The sequence below is a fragment of the Lissotriton helveticus genome, chromosome 2_1 (assembly GCF_964261635.1).
Source record: "Lissotriton helveticus chromosome 2_1, aLisHel1.1, whole genome shotgun sequence".
In the NCBI taxonomy this organism is placed as follows: Eukaryota; Metazoa; Chordata; class Amphibia; order Caudata; family Salamandridae; genus Lissotriton; species Lissotriton helveticus.
In genome coordinates, this window is record NC_136059.1 from 1,976,895,049 (window position 1) to 1,976,913,862 (window position 18,814).

The window sequence follows — 18,814 nt, forward strand, 5'->3', positions numbered from 1 at the left end:
CTAATGACTGCATATATTGACTTTCATCTATTGTTCCTGATCGGTCACTGTCACCGGATCAAAGGTATTTTCTTCGTATATTTCAGCGGCCCAACAGTGAGTGCTATTTTTTTAAATCTTTTCACCAAAGCAAAAGGCACCGGAAAAAATTGGGACAGAGAGCCGTGCCCTTTTGAATTGCTCCAGTGCCTGTGCTACAGCGGAACTCCAAAAATCATTTCTAATCAGCATCCCCATTTCCCTGAAATCTCCAATCACACATTCATTCATCAGGGGGGCCCATAATACTGCACACTTTCTCTGTTCACTTAACTCGACTTCAAGTATTGGTGAAACACAAAGGAGTAATGCTGTAACATTTGGCGGAGTGTCTAAACCTATTTAACCAGTTATTATTTACACCTATAGTTTTATCTGATTTACCATGGTTTTAACGAACATGAATTTTATTCAGACACACCACCATAGTGGCAATGGATCTGCTAGAAAGAAAATCAGGCGTAGGAAAAATTACAAGACCAGCTTTAATATTCCATTTTCCTAATTTTATTGAAAGGAAATATTTAAAATGTCTGACATTTAAGCATTAATTAATTCTTTATTCAGTAAAATCTTAAACTTTATTTCAGAAATTATCATTTTATTTAGAGCTCAGAAAATAGTAATTTTTTTAGAAAACAGTTAAAAGTTTAGCAAAAGATAGATAGTTCCAAATTCATTCTCTCCTAACATCCCTAACACTCTCATCTTATCCTTCAGTCCTGCAAAGCAAACAAGAAATAAATCAAAGAGTCTTACATTCAGAAATTGATCTGCAATCCGACAGCACTTCAAGATGAAATCGAAAGAGCGACCCTCTCTAAGCAAAATCAGGGTTTTTTATAAACTAAGTTCCTAACTTAATCTATCTAAAAAGTATCTAACATCACCAACTCGGGTTCTGATTGGACAAATTTGGGATGGGTGAGCATCTCCTCACCATTACAACATCATATTCACGGTGAATCAGCAGTTTAATAAAGGGGTATTGTTTAGGACAGTCTTTGGCCTGGTCACTTCCTTGACTTGTAACTTCGCGTCTCTTTCCCACGTTCAGAACACCCGAGTGTCCATGTTTTGGCAACGATCCGGACTTCCAGGGTACAGTAGCCTTGAACTTCTCATCTGAGCACAGGCCGTTCACTCTCACTTGCAGGCTTTTGGGTGCGCATGCGCAGTCCAGCACTTGCTCGCAGTTTACCAGAACAGCCATGTTTTCACTAGGCCTCAGAGGCCACTTTTGGAACTATCATAGAAACAAACACAAATTCATGTTAAATATAGAACTAAAGCCCTTCTGTTTACCTCCCACCATACTAATGTTTCCACATTAGTTATTACCTAGCAGGTAAGCCACATAAATGCGTTTCATACTTACATATCAGACGACTTTCTGGCACAAAAACGTGTACAATAAGCACATTCATATTGTGTTCATTTATATTTAAGCTGTGCATTAGTTCACATCACAATAACAATACAAATTAGTTAATTATATTGCTTCATGCAGGCAAAAATAAGTATTCCCATGTGTGCATTTGTGTGCATCTTATACTATTGTTGGTTATTTCACCACAATACACCATTAGTAAATATTAACATTATGGAACATTGATTTCACAAGGGGTAAACAAAATTTTGTTTTGCCACCTTGCTCCGTCACCTGTTTTATACAGCGTCTCTACCAGTATACTGTGTGCTTCTGCCTGCTATCGACTTGCACGCACAGGAACTGTTAATTAGATAAATACTTGAAACAGTGCTTTGGGAACCACATTGGGAACCACGCTGGGCTCTACCGCGAAGCTCCCTCGTGCACTACATCACGCTCGCCATCTCGAGCTTCCCCATGCGCACAAACTCTACTTACTGACTCGTGTGGCCGCTAATGTTCTCTCTGCCCCTGCATCTTTCCGAACTCTCTCAGAGCAGGGATTCTTCGTGTGAGTATTCAGCTCCTGTGACGTCCTGCGCATCCCCTTCATTCACACACTGCGTCTTCCCGTAATTGCATTGTGGAACGCAGTGTCCACAACGCACTACGTCATTCAGGTCTTGGAAGCTGATCTTCAATGTTTTGCGCTGACACGCTCAGCTGTAGCGTGTCAATTCACTCTTTATTTCCAACCTCGTTTACAGCTTACAGAGAGTTCTCTTCATTGTTTTATTTCCGATGCCTGGCACAATTTGCTATTACTAAAGAAAGTTCCACGCTGACACACTCAGCCTTTGTGTGTCAATTTACTGAGAGCTCACTGACACGCTCAGCACCCAATTACGTGCCTCATACATTTTTTTTATGTCATTGCTGCTTTTACTGCGCTGACACGCACAGCTTTCCCTGCGTGTCAACATATCAGTTTTTCACCTCCTTCACGCTGATACACACAGCACTTGTGTGTCAGTGTTTAATTTAAAGGTCATCTGCATCATTTTGCTGATACACACAGCCTTTTGAAGGTGTTAATGTTAGTTTTCTACTGCCATCCTGTGGCCAAATTATGAACTGCATCACTACTTCTTTCTTTTAGTATGTTATTCTCTTGATATACACACATTTATCATTGTATTATCCCACTGGTGGATCTCTTAATATTCTAGTATTACTTGCTCTATTCTTTATTATTTCTATTTCTTTTCTTTTTCCTCCTTTATTTCTTTTCTTCGTTCTTTCTCTTTTTATCATTCTTCTCTTTTACAGACATGTAGAGTGTCTCACCTCCTGCACCTTTTTTACAGGAACCTGGAGAGCCACAACTTGAATGGAAGTTATGGATTAGATCTTTTAAAGCATATTTGGGTGCAATCGAGGGTCAAAGATACAGACCTAACTGGAAGAAAAATTTGATGTATTATCATCTAGGAGTTGAGGGACTAAATGTCTTTGATCATCTACCTCCTTATGAACCACCCGAAGGTGAAGATCCTGATGAGTTCTATACAGTGGTTTTGCAGTTAGATAAGTATTTTACCATAACAAAAAACATTGTGGTACACAGATACAAATTTTTTACAAGAACACAGAAACCTAATGAAAGCATAAACACTTTCATCACCGCTCTAAAAGTTCTTGCTGCAAAATGTGAATTTGATAACTTTACATCCCAACTTGTAAGGGATCAACTTGTTGCACGATGTTATTGCAAAAAAGTCCAAGAAAAATTACTTACCTGCAAAGATCCCACTCTGGATGAAGCTGTCGACATTGCCAAGAGCATTGAAAGCTCCATGGATGATGCAAAACAACTTGCGTCTGCTTTATCTAATTCTACCATTTCCGGTGCTGTTACTGCTTAATCTCCTTTATCTACTCCTTCTCTCCCTAGTATCTTCAGAGGGTCTACTATACATAGGGGTGGAAAAAACTTCAGACCGACTAGAGGTGGAAAAACGTTTACACCTAATAGACAGTTTAACTATAGAATAAGTTGTTTTAGGTGTCGATCTTCTATGCGTGTTTCTTCTTTCAAAAACTGTCTCGCTGTTAATCAACAATGTGGACAAATGGGTCATTTTGCAAAAGTTTGTATGGGGGAAAAAGAAGAGGTGTAAGATGTATAATTAACGATTCTGATGACCAGTTTGATGACCAATTTGGTGATGATGTCACTAATCAGAAGATTGTTATTGTAGTCAAAAATTATTCAGATAAATCTATTACGCAACATATTCCTGATCCTGATGTCGAAGTTACCATTGAAACCAACCATATTCAACTCCTTGTTGACACAGGAGCGCGCATCACTATTGTGTCTCATGATATGTATCTGAAGTTTTGGTCTACCAAGAATTTACTACCTCCTGACATACTCACTGTAGCTTTTGAAGGTAGTAGGATTGATTTACTCAGCTACTTCTGGGATAAAATAATTGTCTTTGGGGTAGTTATCAATGGAAAAGTGTATGTAGCTAGACGTGGGATCAATGTTCTCGATCTTATCCATCAGGCTGAGTTTGGTCTCACTATCAAGCCTGGTTTACCTAATCCAGCTTTTATTGATCAGCAAGCTAACATTAATCACTCTACCCCCATTAAAAACATTAATTCTCTCTCTGTTTCCCCCAATAAACAGCCTACAATTGAGAATCTACACTGCGTTGTTCCACATCTTTTCACTTCCGACTTAAAAAGATTGGCTCTTGATTGTAAATTTGGAGTCTTACATGACGATCCTATCAGAGATCAAGTCATCATGCATACCTCCAAACCTGCAATTCAGGATAGATTGTGGGGTAAATGGTGATGCCCACTTGGATGACATACTAGCCATCGTAAGGAAAGCGGAAATTTCTGTCCGGTGTGCCGATGCTTTAAAAAATGACACTCACGATGCAGCTTTAATTGGGAAGATCAATGTTCCTAATGATTATAACAGGGGTCCTTTCAAAATTAGGGACAAATATTCCTTTAAAGAGCATGCTAAATGTTATAGATACTGCAGTTTTGACCATCTTGCGCAAAGCAAAGTTGTCCTGCCATTAAGCAAAAGTCTTCCAATTGTGGCTTAGTGTGTAATTTTTCTAAAGTGTGTAGAAGGAAAAACTCTAAGCTAAGTATGTTTCAAATGTGAATTATGGAAAAGTACATTTATTAGTAAGGTTGGTGAACATTTATTGGAACCTGATATTAACCTTGAAGGTTACAGTGGTGAGAAAATTGATCTCATTGGCTACAGGTGGTTAACTTTTTACTTTAAGAACAGATGTAGTAATCGGAAATTATATGTAGCCAAGAGTGGTCCACCTGTTCTAGGTTGGTTGGACCAGAAATTCCTACATATTATTTTGGATCCCAACAGCAAAGAGCAGGTTTTGATTATTGATGAAGGCTCATCACTAGGGGAAAGAATGAAGAAACAATTCCCTTCTTTTTTCAGTGGCAATCTGGGGAATTTACATGGTTTTGAACATTTAAATCATCTTAAGGAGATGTCATAGGTGATCTCCTCGAGCGCAACCGCACACTGATACACAAGCCTCAGTACAAGGAAAGGCTCAATACTGGTCCCAAAATACGTTTCCCAGAAGGCCTGGCGTCCTGCAGTGACGAGACGGTCCCGCCCTTAAGATCATGTGAGCAACCAGGAAGAGCGTCGGATATTCTTCCTACCGGTCCCTCGTTTCTGAGAGCTGTTCTTGGTTACCTTCTTCGTAGGTAAGCCCGCATCCTGGTTTCTTAGTTGCGCTTGCTGAGAGGGAAGCCGTTTTCCTTTCAGCATTTCACCTTAATTCCTGCTCCTCAATTCGCGCGTCCTCCGTTGGTGAGCCCTCTGTACAGGCGCTCATGAGGAGGACGCTCCTTGACTCCCAGTCGGCATTTTCAGCTGCCGCATTTTGCACCTTGTTTTCCCCTGGCTTGTGTCCTCCGTTGGAAGAGCTGCTTCCGTGGCGCTCGTGCTGAGGACGTTACCTGACATCAGACGGCATTGCTCGTCGCCGCATTGTGCCCTTCTGTTCTTTTGGCTATTGTGTCCTCCGTTGTTAGAGCTGCTGTTGAGGTGCTTGTGTGGAGGACGTTTACTGATCTCGGACGGCATTGTCGGCCGCCACTTAGCACGGGGTCCTCTGTTGGCGAACTCTGGGCTCAGAGTTCATGCAGAGGACGGTTAATGCAATACAAGAGTATAGGAGATACTGTTCTCACTAAGTACTCATATCATTTGATTCCAGTAGAACATCAGATCTTCATTCAGGTACTCACATCTTTGTGCCTACATTATTTTGTGTTCTTTTGACTTGATTACGGATTTAAACATTGCTAACAGTGGGATTGTGATTAGCTTATCTTGGATGCAGATCACCATGGTTTCGTTATTGGCAAGACTGATAGCAACAATCGGTATGTAGTGTAACCTGCATGACAATTTTTTACCCCCCCCCCCCCCGGAAATCATCGACCTTGTGGTTAATGGTCCATTGTCGATTCCTTATTTCTTTCCTCTGCAGTATATCGTCCTCATCCAACGCATCCAGAGGGTACAACAATCCAACCTGCTAGTATCATATATGGTCCATGTTCTTTTTCTTTACAGGTATTACGACAGGGTATAATATAGCCACAGTACTATTGTTCAGGGGATGTTTCCAACGTAGTGATCTCTGTGCTTTGTCGTTTCAGATCTCCCTCCTCGCTGTTCTCTTCCTTTCCCTCCCTCACTTGGACCTTTTAGTGACCTGTGCCATAACGGCATACAGGCTGGTAAATCAAGAGGTGGAACCCTTTTGTGCATCAACCGATCCTGAGGACTTGCGAAGTAACAGAATATACGACCCACGGTATTTAGTCCTCCCGGTCGGTTGGTGTAGGAAATGGCCACTCTAGAGGATGTAATGGCGGCTCTGGCCACGCTGCAGATAGAATTAACCACCTCTAGACAGGAAATGGCTGATCTGAGGGCTATGTTGGACGGGTTACAAAGGAACCCCTTCAACATGGGAACAGCGACGGCGCCTTCTGGCGCCATGGTACTTGAATTACCCATCTCCATTCCTTTAGCTACCCCAGAAAGGTATCATGGAGATTCTAGTACAGTACAAGTGTTCTTGACTCAAGTATTGTTACACTTTTAGTGTAAGCCAAAGTCTTTTCCGACCACTCGGGCGAGAGTAGCATTCCTCATTTCGTATCTTGCAGGAGATGCTGCACAATGGGCAGTACCCTTGGTTAATAGGAACGACCTTCTTTTACATGACTGGGACGCCTTTCAAGAGGAATTCGTTAAGGTATTCGACAGAAGGGCTGATTCATACACTGCAGACAAAGAATTGTTGGAGTTGCAGCAAGGCAGCAAGGATTTACTGGTATATTTGAATACTTTCAGACGTCTTGTAGTTGAAACGAAATGGCCTGAAGCCAATCAAGCTGCCTCGTTTCACCAGGGTCAAAGGGATGAACTAAAAGATGTTATTGCCTAGATCGATCCGCAGCCTGCTACTTGTGAGGATTTGATCAATCTGGTAATACGCCTGGATCATCTAATGAATGAACGAAAGGGTGACAATAAGAGGAAGGATAAAAACACGCCTTCTTATGGATCAGGGTCTTTCGACTCACATCAAGCAACAAGGTTGAGCCTATGGATACGGGAACCGTAAGGGCGGCGTTGACCAGTATGGAGAAAGAGACACACCGCAAACAAGGGCTCTGCTTGTACTGTGGCAAGAGAGGACACTTTCTGTGAGAATGTCCAGTAAAACCAAGATTTACCAGGTTTCGTGCTGGCAAGATGGCAATGGCTGCTGTAGACAAGGTGACGGGAAACTAGATGACTCCAAGAATCAGGAAGGGGATACCTGGAGTCCTGCAAACATCTCTTCTTTATGTTATCAAGGTCTTGCTGAACAACGTCACTTGTATATCGAAGTCAGTCTGCTGATACAAGACGAATGGATTACAATGGATGCGATGGTAAATTCTGGTGCCACTGGCTTCTTCATGGATTGGGATGGGGCCTAGAGGATAGGTATTGGTTTGATCCCTAAAAACGTACCAGAGGAGGTCTACGCAGTTGATGGGAGAAGACTGGTGACTGGGCCTATAGGATACCACACAGTAGATACCATGATGCTTTATGGGTCCCTTCACCAAGAGACGATCACTTTCAACATCATCAAAGCACCTCAATATGGGATCATTTTGGGGTTGCCTTGGCTACAGAAGCACAACCCTGAAATCAATTGGGTCACCAAGACGGTCACGATGAACTCTCAGTACTGCAATGAGCATTGCGGTAGGAATATTGCGAATCCTGCCAGAGCATTTGCTTGTGGGTTGCGGATTGCCACGGCAGCCGAAAAGACTATGCAGTTGCCTGCTGTGTATCTGAAGTACGAGGGGGTGTTTGACAATGTGCAAGCGGAAGTGCTTCCTCCTCATAGGCAGTACGGATGTATGACGTTACAACGCATACTTTTACAACACCTACCTTTACCACGCAATTTTTACAACGCAGGATCCATTACAACAAAGTACCATTACAACGCATGTATTTACAACGCAGATACCTTTACAACGCATACCATTACAACATAAGTATTGGTAAGTTTATAATATTTTTTTTAATGTAAATTAATTAAAATTAATATAATTTAATTTAATTTAATTTGATTTAATTAATTTTATTTTATTTAATTTAATTATTTAATTTATTTAATTTAATTTAATCAATTTAATTTAATGTAATTTAAATTTGATTGTACTTAATTTTTACCCTGTACCCCTTTACCCAAAAACCCAAAACTGACCCTGAACCCTAAAAATACCCCTTTACCCAAAAAACCCAAAACTGACCCTGAACCCTAAAAATACCCCTTTACCCAAAAACCCAAAACTGACCCTGAACCCTAAAAATACCCCTTTACCCTAAAACCCAAAACTGACCCTGAACCCTAAAAATACCCCTTTACCCAAAAAAACCAAAACTGACCCTGAACCCTAAAAATACCCCTTTACCCAAAAGCCCAAAACTGACCCTGAACCCTAAAAATACCCCTTTACCCAAAAACCCAAAACTGACCCTGAACCCTAAAAATACCCCTTTACCCAAAAAACCCCAAACTGACCCTGAACCCTAAAAATACCCCATTACCCAAAATCCAAAACTGTCCCTGAACCCTAAAAATACCCCTTTACCCAAAAACCCAAAACTGACCCTGAACCCTAAAAATACCCCTTTACCCAAAACCCAAAACTGTCCCTGAACCCTAAAAATACCCCTTTACCCAAAAACCCAAAACTGACCCTGAACCCTAAAAATACCCCTTTACCCAAAAACCACAAACTGACCCTGAACCCTAAAAATACCCCTTTACCCAAAACCCCAAACTGACCCTGAACCCTAAAAATACCCCTTTACCCAAAAAACCCAAAACTGACCCTGAACCCTAAAAATACCCCTTTACCCAAAAACCCAAAACTGACCCTGAACCCTAAAAATACCCCTTTACCCAAAAACCCAAAACTGACCCTGAACCCTAAAAATACCCCTTTACCCAAAAAACCCAAAACTGACCCTAAACCCTAAAAATACCCCTTTACCCAAAAAACCAAAACTGACCCTGAACCCTAAAAATATCCCTTTACCCAAAAAACCCAAAACTGACCCTGAACCCTAAAAATATCCCTTTACCCAAAAAACCCAAAACTGACCCTGAATTCTAAAAATACCCCTTTACCCAAAAACCCCAAACTGACCCTGAACCCTAAAAATACCCCTTTACCCAAAAAACCCAAAACTGACCCTGAACCCTAAAAATACCCCTTTACCCAAAAACCCAAAACTGACCCTGAACCCTAAAAATACCCCTTTACCCAAAAACCCAAAACTGACCCTGAACCCTAAAAATACCCCTTTACACAAAAAACCCAAAACTGTCCCTGAACCCTAAAAATACCCCTTTACCCAAAAACCCAAAACTGACCCTGAACCCTAAAAATACCCCTTTACCCAAAAACCCCAAACTGACCCTGAACCCTAAAAATACCCCTTTACCCAAAAACCCAAAACTGACCCTGAACCCTAAAAATACCCCTTTACCCAAAAAACCAAAACTGACCCTGAACCCTAAAAATACCCCTTTACCCAAAACCCCAAACTGACCCTGAACCCTAAAAATACCCCTTTACCCAAAAAACCCAAAACTGACCCTGAACCCTAAAAATACCCCTTTACCCAAAAACCCAAAACTGACCCTGAACCCTAAAAATACCCCTTTACCCAAAACACCCAAAACTGACCCTAAACCCTAAAAATACCCCTTTACCCAAAAAACCAAAACTGACCCTGAACCCTAAAAATACCCCTTTACCCAAAAACCCAAAACTGGCCCTGAACCCTAAAAAATACCCCTTTACCCAAAAACCCAAAACTGACCCTGAACCCTAAAAATATCCCTTTACCCAAAAAACCCAAAACTGACCCTGAACTCTAAAAATACCCCTTTACCCAAAAACCCCAAACTGACCCTGACCCCTAAAAATACCCCTTTACCCAAAAACCCAAAACTGACCCTGAACCCTAAAAATACCCCTTTACCCAAAAAACCCAAAACTGACCCTGAACCCTAAAAAATACCCCTTTACCCAAAAACCCAAAACTGACCCTGAACCCTAAAAATACCCCTTTACCCAAAAACCCAAAACTGACCCTGAACCCTAAAAATACCCCTTTACACAAAAAACCCAAAACTGACCCTGAACCCTAAAAATACCCCTTTACCCAAAACCCAAAACTGTCCCTGAACCCAAAAAATACCCCTTTACCCAAAAACCCAAAACTGACCCTGAACCCTAAAAATACCCCTTTACCCAAAAACCCCAAACTGACCCTGAACCCTAAAAATACCCCTTTACCCAAAAACCCAAAACTGACCCTGAACCCTAAAAATACCCCTTTACCCAAAAACCCAAAACTGACCCTGAACCCTAAAAATACCCCTTTACCCAAAAACCCAAAACTGACCCTGAACCCTAAAAATACCCCTTTACCCAAAAAAAACCAAACTGACCCTGAACCCTAAAAATACCCCTTTACCCAAAAAACCAAAACTGACCCTGAACCCTAAAAATACCCCTTTACCCAAAAACCCAAAACTGACCCTGAACCCTAAAAATACCCCTTTACCCAAAAACCCAAAACTGACCCTGAACCCTAAAAATATCCCTTTACCCAAAAAACCCAAAACTGACCCTGAACCCTAAAAATACCCCTTTACCCAAAAACCCAAAACTGACCCTGAACCCTAAAAATACCCCTTTACCCAAAAACCCAAACTTATAATATTTTTGATAAAATTATATACTTACCAATACTTACGTTGTAATGGTATGCGTTGTAAAGGTACCTGCGTTGTAAATACATGCGTTGTAATGGTACTTCGTTGTAATGGATCCTGTGTTGTAAAAATTGCGTGGTAAAGGTAGGTCGTTGTAAAAGTTGCGTGGTAAAGGTTGTATACCAGGCAGTACGACTGTCAAATTGATCTTGTTCAGGGTGCTGTGATTCCTATCGGAAGGCTGTACGCCTTAACAGAACTGGAAAACCTCCACCTGAGAGAATACTTGAACAAACTACTAGAACTAGGATTTATCCGTCCATCTAAATCCCCCGCCGCCTCACCGCTTTTTTTTATACTGAAGGCCAACAAAGAACTCAGGGCTTGTGTGGACTTCAGAGCCCTGAACGCAGTCACCGTAAAAAAACAGTTTCCCTTACCACTCATTAGTGTTTTACTGGAACAGGTCAAGAACGCAAGAATATACACAAAGCTCGATCTCAAGGGGGCCTATCATCTGGTAAGAATGAGAAGTGGGGACGAGTGGAAGACGGCTTTCAAGACCAGATACGGCTTATTCGAGTATTTAGTCATGCCGTTCGGGCTCTGCAATGCCCCTGCGGCCTTTCAATTTTTTCTCAACTACGTGCTTCGGGAGATTCTGGACCTTTACGTCGTTGTGTATATAGACAACATCATCATTTATTCTAAGACTGAAGAGGAGCACGTCCGTCATGTAACATCGGTACTACGGATCCTTCAGGAAAACCACTTGTTCTGTAAATTGAGCAAGTATGACTTTCATGTGACCACGGTTGAGTTTTTGGGAGTCATGCGAAGCCCTTCCAGTCAGGAGATGGCTGAGCGTAAGATCAAGGCTGTCCAGGATGGGCCCCCTCCCAAAAACGTCAGGGATGTGCAATGCATTCTTGGTTTTGCCAATTTCTACCGGCGCTTCATAGCCCAATTCTCCAAACTGGTGGTGCCCATCAAACATTTGCTGAAGAAGTCACAGAGGTTCGAGTGGACTCCTGAGGCTCAGGCTGCTTTTGTTGCCTTGAAGAGGGCTTTTGTGTCCGCTCCAATATTGTCTCACCCGGATCCAGTGAGGCCTTACATCGTGGAAGCCGATGCCTCTGAAGCAGCTTTGGGAGCCATCTTGTCGCAAAGACATCCCTCCACGGGGCAATTGCGTCTGGTTGTGTTTTTATCTAAAAAACTCAACGAGGCTGAGCAGAACTATCATATTGCTGAGAAGGAACTGTTGGCGATCAAGGAAGCTTTCAGTGAATGGAGGCATTTCCTGATGGGAGCCAGGCATGTGGTTACAGTATTCACGGACCACAGGAATCTTCAATTCATGACTGCGGCGAAACATCCTACCCCCCCATCAGCTCCGATGGATGCTCTTCTTCTCTGGGTTCCATTTTCTCATTACATATCATCCTGGAGTGGAGAACAGGAAAGCTGATGCATTATCCCTACCGTCCTCTGCTACGTCCACGATTCTTTCGCCGGCCAGTGCCATTATCGACCCCGCCAGGGTTGTGGGTGTGATTCAGCGTAGGGCTTTCCTTCAGGGCGTTTTGAAGGGGGTACGATCCTTCGCATGGAGGACTTGGTTACGGAGCCATAGGGAATGGCAGTTGAAGGATGGGTTCCATCTAAATAACCATCGTTTGCTGGTGCCGACGATGAAACTACAGAAACAAGCATTCCAATGGTGCCATGAGTCACCCAGTGCTGGCCATTTCGGAGTGGAAAAAACTTTTGAATTGATCAATAGGCAGTTCTTGTGGCCTTCCCTTCGGAACGATGTGAAGGCTTGGGTTTTAGCTTGTGTGACGTGCGCCGCTATGAAGACAGACCATCGTAAGCCACAGGGTTTGTTACGCCCTATTCCTACCCCTTCCAGGCCATGAGAGAATATCTCTTTTGATTTCGTTGTGGGTCTGCCGTTGGACATGGGGCAAACTGCAATCTTGGTGGTGGTGGACTATCTCACCAAGATGGGACATTTCATTGCCAGCAAGCAGGTGCCTACAGCCGGCCAGCTAGCAAAATTGCTGATGATTCATGTGGTCAGACTGCATGGGCTACCCAGCGTCATCGTGTCAGACAGGGGTTCCCAATTTAATGCCCAATTTTGGAAGACATGGTGTTTTTCCTTGCATGTCACATCTGCGTTGTCTACTAGTTTTCACCCGCAAACTGACGGTCAGACTGAGCGTCTTAACCAGACTCTGAAGCAATATCTGCGTTGTTACGTGGATAACAGTAAGGAAGAATGGGTGGATTTTCTTTGGTTGGCGGAGATTGCCTACAATAATGCGACACATGGTTCCACAAGAGCGTCTCCGTTTTACAGCAACTATGGCCACCATCCAAGATCCCTTCCTTTTCTCCATCCCATTAGTGATGAAAACATTCCTGAAGTGGCCAAAAGGGTGGAGCATATCAAGGACACTCTGAAGGAAGCACGGGAACACCTGTTGATGGCCAAGATGGTTTACAAAGCCTCGGCGGACAAACACAGGCAGCCTGGTCCTTTGTATCGTGTGGGTGACTCTGTCTGGTTGTCTATTAGGAATGTGCGGTTCCGTAAGCATAGTGTGTTTCATCCTAAATACATTGGTCCTTATCTGATAGAGAAGCACCTCAGCCCTGTTAATATGTGTCTCAAACTGCCGTCACACTTGCACATACACCCTGTGTTCCATGTTTAGTTGCTGAAACCTTCCAGTTCCTCCGTGAGGAAGTTGCCCCCCACCTCTTTTGATCAATGAGGAACTGGAGTATGAGGTGGATGGGATTAAGGACTCCAAGTGGCGGGGTCGCCGACTGTGGTATCTGGTTGCCTGGATAGGGTACGCTGTGGAAGAGAACTCTTGGGAACCTGCTTCGGGAGTGCATGCTCTTAAACTGGTGGCCTCTTTTCACAGGAAGCATCCACTGAAACTGGGGCCATTGTTGCGCTCCCCTGAAGGGGCATATACTGTCATAGGTGATCTCCTCGAGCGCAACCGCACACCGATACACAAGCCTCAGTACAAGGAAAGGCTCAATACTGGTCCCAAACTACGTTTCCCAGAAGGCCTGGCGTCTTGCAGTGACAAGACGGTCCCGCCCATAAGATCATGTGAGCAACCAGGAAGAGCGTTGGATATTCTTCCTACCGGTCCCTCGTTTCTGAGAGCTGTTCCTTGGTTACCTTCTTCGTGGGTAAGCCCGCATCCTCGTTTCTCAGTTGCGCTTGCTGAGAGGGAAGCCGTTTTCCTTTCAGCATTTCTCCTTGATTCCTGCTCCTTAATTCGCACGTCCTCCGTTGGTGATCCCTATGTACAGGCGCTCGTGCGGAGGACCCTCCTTGACTCCCAGTCGGCATTTTCAGCTGCCGCATTTTGCACCTTGTTTTCCCCTGGCTTGTGTCCTTTGTTGGAAGAGCTGCTTCCGTGGCGCTTGTACGGAGAATGTTACCCGACATCAGACGGCATTGCTTGCCGCCGCATTGTGCCCTTCTGTTCTTTTGGCTATTGTGTCCTCCGTTGGAAGAGCTGCTGTTGAGGCGCTCGTGCGGAGGACTTTTACTGATCTCGGACGGCATTAATATTAATAATAATAATAATCCACATTTGTAAAGCGCACAATCACCCGTAAGGGTCTCTAGGCGCTGGGGGCCGTCGGGAAGATTAAGCAAGCTATTGCCCAGAGTCACATGGTGCTGGGCTAACCTGCCCCCGGAGCCGGGGATCGAACCCTGATCCCCAGATTCCAGCGTCAGTTGCCCTGGCCGCGGCGCCACACCTCTCCCACCGTCATTGTCGGCCGCCACTTAGCACGGGGTCCTCTGTTGGCAAACCCTGGGCTCAGAGTTCATGGAGAGGACGGTTAATACAATACAAGAGTATAAGAGATACTGTTCTCACTAAGTACTCTCAGGTATCATTTGATTCCAGTAGAACACCAGATCTTCATTCAGGTACTCACATCTTTGAGCCTACACTATTTTGTGTTCTTTTGACTTGATTACGGATTTAAACATTGCTAACAGTGGGATTGTGATTAGCTTATCTTGGCTGCAGATCACCATGGTTTCGTTATTGGCAAGACTGATAGCAGCAATGGGTATGTAGTGTAACCTGCATGACATTATTTTACCCCCCCTGGAAATCAGCGACCTTGTGGTAAATGGTCCATTGTCGATTCCTTATTTCTTTCCTCTGCAGTATATCGTCCTCATCCAACGCATCCAGAGGGTACAACAATCCAACCTGCTAGTATAATATATGGTCCATGTTCTTTTTCTTTACAGGTATTACAATAGGGTATAATATAGCCACAGTACTATTGTTCAGGGGATGTTTCCAACGTAGTGATCTCTGTGCTTTGTCGTTTCAGGTCTCCCTCCTCGCTGTTCCCTTCCTTTCCCTCCCTCACTTGATCCTTTTAGTGACCTGTGCCATAACGGCATACAGGCTGGTAGATCAAGAGGTGGAACCCTTTTGTGCATCAACCAATCCTGAGTACTTGCGAAGTAACAGAATATACGACCCACGGTATTTAGTCCTCCCGGTCGGTTGGTGTAGGAAATGGCAACTCTAGAGGATGTAATGGCGGCTCTGGCCACACTGCAGGTAGAATTAACCACCTCTAGACAGGAAACGGCTGATCTGAGGGCTATGTTGGACGGGTTACATAGGAACCCCTTCAACATGGGAACAGCGACGGCGCCTTCTGGCGCCATGGTACTTGAATTACCCATCGCCATTCCTTTAGCTACCCCAGAAAGGTATCATGGAGATTCTAGTACAGTACAAGTGTTCTTGACTCAACTATTGTTACACTTTTAGTGTAAGCCAAAGTCTTTTCCGACCAATCAGGCGAGAGTAGCATTCCTCATTTCGTATCTTGCAGGAGATGCTGCACAATGGGCAGTACCCTTGGTTAATAGGAACAACCCTCTTTTACATGACTGGGACGCCTTTCAAGAGGAATTCGTTAAGGTATTCGACAGAAGGGCTGATTCATACACTGCAGACAAAGAATTGTTGGAGTTGCGGCAAGGCAGCAAGGATTTACTGGTATATTTGAATACTTTCAGACGTCTTGTAGTTGAAACGAAATGGCTTGAAGCCAAGCAAGCTGCCTTGTTTCACCAGGGTCAAAGGGACGAACTAAAAGATGTTATTGCCTAGATCGATCCACAGCCTGCTACTTGTGAGGATTTGATCAATCTGGTAATACGCCTGGATTATCGAATGAATGAACGAAAGGGCGACAATAAGAGGAAGGTTAAAAGCACGCCTTCTTATGGATCAGGGTCTTTCGACTCACATCAAGCAACAAGGTCTGAGCCTATGAATATAGGAACCGTAAGGGCGGCGTTGACCGGTATGGAGAAAGAGACACGCCGCAAACAAGGGCTCTGCTTGTACTGTTGCAAGAGAGGACACTTTCTGCGAGAATGTCCAGTAAAACCAAGATTTAACAGTTTTCGTGCTGGCAAGATGGCAATGGCTGCTGTAGACAAGGTGACGGAAAACTAGATGACTCCAAGAATCAGGAAGGGGATACCTGGAGTCCTGCAAACATCTCTTCTTTATGTTATCAAGGTCTTGCTGAACAACGTCACTTGTATATCGAAGTCAGTCTGCTGATACAAGACGAATGGATTACAATGGATGCGATGGTAAATTCTGGTGCCACCGGCTTCTTCATGGATTGGGATGGGGCCTAGAGGATAGGTATTGGTTTGATCCCTAAAAACGTACCAGAGGAGGTCTACGCAGTTGATGGGAGAAGACTGGTGACTGGGCCTATAGGATACCACACAGTAGATACCATGATGCTTTATGGGTCCCTTCACCAAGAGACGATCACTTTCAACATCATCAAAGCACCTCAATATGGGATCATTTTGGGGTTACCTTGGCTACAGAAGCACAACCCTGAAATCAATTGGGTCACCAAGACAGTCACGATGAACTCTCAGTACTGCAATGAGCATTGCGGTAGGAATATTGCGAATCCCGCCAGAGCATTGGCTTGTGGGTTGCGGATTGCCACGGCAGCCAAAAAGACTGTGCAGTTGCCTGCTGTGTATCTGAAGTACGAGGGGGTGTTTGACAATGTGCAAGCGGAAGTGCTTCCTCCTCACAGGCAGTACGACTGTCAAATTGATCTTGTTCAGGGTGCTGTGATTCCTATCGGGAGGCTGTACGCCTTAACAGAACTGGAAAACCTCCACCTGAGAGAATACTTGGACAAACTACTCGAACTAGGATTTATCCGTCCATCTAAACCCCCCGCCGCCTCACCGCTTTTTTTTATACTGAAGGCCAATGGAGAACTCAGGGCTTGTGTGGACTTCAGAGCCCTGAACGCAGTCACCGTAAAAAAACAGTTTCCCTTACCACTCATTAGTGTTTTACTGGAACAGGTCAAGAACGCAAGAATATACACAAAGCTCGATCTCAAGGAGGCCTATCATCTGGTAAGAATGAGAAGTGGGGACGAGTGGAAGACGGCTTTCAAGACCAGATACGGCTTATTCGAGTATTTAGTCATGCCGTTCGGGCTCTGCAATGCCCCTGCGGCCTTTCAATTTTTTCTCAACTACGTGCTTCAGGAGATTCTGGACCTTTACGTCGTTGTGTATGTAGAAAACATCCTCATTTATTCTAAGACTGAAGAGGAGCACGTCCGTCATGTAACATCGGTACTACGGATCCTTCAGGAAAACCACTTGTTCTGTAAATTGAGCAAGTGTGACTTTCATGTGACCACGGTTGAGTTTTTGGGAGTCATGCTAAGCCCTTCCAGTCAGGAGATGGCTGAGCGTAAGATCAAGGCTGTCCAGGATTGGCCCCCTCCCAAAAATGTCAGGGATGTCCAATGCTTTCTTGGTTTTGCCAATTTCTACCAGCGCTTCATAGCCCAATTCTCCAAACTGGTGGTGCCAATCACGCATTTGCTGAAGAAGTCACAGAGGTTCGACTGGACTCCTGAGGCTCAGGCTGCTTTCCTTGCCTTGAAGAGGGCTTTTGTGTCCGCTCCAATATTGTCTCACCTGGATCCAGTGAGGCCTTACATCGTGGAAGCCGATGCCTCTGAAGCAGCTTTGGGAGCCATCTTGTCGCAAAGACATCCCTCCACGGGGCAATTGCATCCGGTTGCGTTTTTGTCTAGAAAACTCAATGAGGTTGAGCAGAACTATCATATTGGTGAGAAGGAACTGTTGGCGATCAAGGAAGCTTTCAGTGAATGGAGGCATTTCCTGATTGGAGCAAGGCATGTGGTTACAGTATTCACGGACCACAGGAATCTTCAATTCATCACTGCGGCGAAACATCCTACCCCCCCGTCAGCTCCGATGGATGCTCTTCTTTTCTGGGTTCCATTTTCTCATTACATATCATCCTGGAGTGGAGAACAGGAAAGCTGATGCTTTATCCCCACAGTCCTCTGCTACGTCCACGATTCTTTCGCCGGCCAGTGCCATTATCGACCCCGCCAGGGTTGTGGGTGTGATTCAGCCTAGGGCTTTCCTTCAGGGTGTTTTGAAGGGGGTACGATCCTTCGCATGGAGGACTTGGTTACGGAGCCATAGGGAATGGCAGTTGAAGGATGGGTTCCCTCTAAATAACCATCGTTTGCTGGTGCCGACGATGAAACTACAGAAACACGCATTCCAATGGTGCCATGAGTCACCCAGTGCTGGCCATTTCGGAGTGGAAAAAACTTTTGAATTGATCAATAGGCAGTTCTTGTGGCCTTCCCTTCGGAAGGACGTGAAGGCTTGGGTTTTAGCGTGTGTGACGTGCGCCGCTATGAAGACAGACCATTATAAGCCACAGGGTTTGTTACGCCCTCTTCCTACCCCTTACAGGCCATGAGAGAATATCTCTTTGGATTTCGTTGTGGGTCTGCCGTTGGACATGGGACAGACTGCAATCTTGGTGGTGGTGGACTATCTCACCAAGATGGGACATTTCATTGCCTG

The 18,814-nt window shown here is 44.3% G+C and overlaps 1 long non-coding RNA gene across 1 annotated transcript in view; it reads right to left on the reverse strand.

Annotated features, from left to right (window-relative positions):
• Positions 1–523: 523 nt before the first annotated feature.
• The window catches only part of LOC144819993 (uncharacterized), a 40,399-nt gene continuing 22,108 nt past the window's right edge, over positions 524–18,814 (reverse strand). The window contains exon 2 of the long non-coding RNA XR_013607659.1: positions 524–1,285. This is a non-coding gene — a long non-coding RNA (uncharacterized LOC144819993). The remainder of the gene's footprint in view (positions 1,286–18,814) is intronic.